This window comes from Petaurus breviceps, unplaced genomic scaffold, assembly GCF_028583685.1.
Source record: "Petaurus breviceps papuanus isolate PSGF00001 unplaced genomic scaffold, PetGlider_PUasm1.0 90825, whole genome shotgun sequence".
Taxonomy (NCBI): Eukaryota; Metazoa; Chordata; class Mammalia; order Diprotodontia; family Petauridae; genus Petaurus; species Petaurus breviceps.
The window spans coordinates 4,803,066-4,805,139 of NW_027187353.1; positions in this window are offsets into that span (position 1 = coordinate 4,803,066).

The following is a 2,074-nucleotide window of genomic DNA, read 5'->3' on the forward strand; positions in this document are numbered from 1 at the left end:
ACAGCGTCATTGGAGGGATTTGAACCCACGTCCTCTGGCCCTGGAGCCAATATTATTTTTATCTTGCCTTGAAGTTTTCCTGTTTATATTAGAAACAAATGTTACAGAAGTTTTGCAGAGGACTTCTGGTGCGTTGTATCATTTGAGTGTCAAAAACTCAGTGAAGGACGTACTGCAGGATTATCCCCATTTTACAGAAGAGGAAACTGAGAGAGGGCTTAAGTGCCTTGCACTCAGAGGCAGCTAAATGGCACAGTGGATAGAGCACTGGGCCTGGAGTCAAGAAGACCTGAGTTCAAGTCCAGTCTCAGATACTTCCTAGCTGTGTGACCCTGGACAAGTCACTTTATCTCTGTCTGCCTCAGCTTTCCCAACTGTGAAATGGGGAAGATAACAGCACTGATCTTTCAAGGTAGTTATGGGGATCAAATGAGATAAATCTGCAAAGTGCTTAGCACAGTGCCTGGTACATAGTGAGTGTTTGGGGTAGGATCCCAACCAGGTCTTTCAGACTCCAAATTCAGCATTCTAGTCATTATGTCATTCTTCCAGGTGATGAATGTTGGAGTCAAGTTAACAAGACTTAATTAAGCACCGACCCTGTGTCAGGCCCTGTACTTAGTGGAGAAAGGCCTAGATGGGGGAGGTGAGCCTGACAGGCCATGGCAACTGAGTGAACACGAGAAGCCAGGAAGAGAAGAGAGTCCAAGATGATGCTGAGCTTATAAGCTGGGTGGCTGTCTGCAGAGAGTTGGGTGTTTTGGACACCTTGAATTTAAGAAGCTGATAAGGCATCCGGGTGGAAATGCTTGGTAAGCAGTGGGAGATGCTCTCAATGGAGAGATTAGAGTTGGGGGTAGGGAGACCTCTTGTGCAGAGGTATTCTACAGGAAAGCAACTGAGAGAGGACAAGTGAGGGGCAGGGGTCTTGGGGAATTACACACAGTAAGAGGACAAAAGGAAGAGAGTGAGATCCCACAGTCTGCTGCTTAGGAGGAGAACTAGAAAGGAGCGGTGTCATAGAAGCTGAGGGGAAAGAGACTGCAGCAGTGTCTGAAACTTCAAGATTAGAATGTAGATCAATTAGCTGGATAGTTATGCTGCATTTATTTTCAGAGGGCTGTCTCCTTCATCAGAGTGTAGACTCATTGCTAGGAGGGATTGCTTTGTTCTTTTGCCTGTATGCCCAGTACCTTGCCTTGGCATATGGTGGATGCTTAATAAATATTTGTTGATCAAGTAGGAAGGTACTTTAGATGTCATCTCACCTGGTAGATCATGACTGAGCTGTCTCAAGGTTTCTGGGTACCAGGTTTCCAGGTTGCTCCTCCTACCCAGGGTCACCTCTCAATTCTCAGGCCCAAACTAATGAGACTAGCAAGATGTTCATGGACTCATTCATGCCTTTCTTTAGGAGAAGACCCCTTTAACTGAGTTAGACTAATTGGAGTTGAGAGATAGAACTTAAGCTTCTTGTAAGGCTTAGACTTTCTGGCATTCAGCAACACAAAGACAGCCCTTTCATAGTCAGACCACTTGTATAATAAAAATGCTAAAAAAATACACTAAAGATGCCAACAGGAAAGTCACAAAAAACCCACAGTGGAAATGTTGACATTATGCAACTGGTTAATTGCTGATACTGTTGTTCAGTTGTGTCCAACTCTTTGTGATCCCATTTGGGACTTTCTTGGCAAAGACACTGGAGTGGTTTGACATTTCCTTCTCCAGCTCATTTTACTGATGAAGAGACTGAGGCTTGTCCAGGGTCACACAGCTAGTGTCTGAGGCCAGATTTGAATTCAGGTCTTCCTGACCCCAGACCTGGTGTTCTGTCCACTGTGTCACCTAGCTGACCCTCCCAAATATCTAAATTGGTGATCAAACATATAGGCAGCTCATGGGGAAGATGAAGCCTGAGCTTGGGGAGTGGGGAGATGAAGGGGGAGAGGAGAACATACTTTCCTTTTGAATGACCTTGTATCTGCTTTGCAGAATGTTTTGATCTCACACACACACACAGAGATAGAGAGAGAGAGAGAGAGAGAGAGAGAGAGAGAGAGAGAGAGAGAGA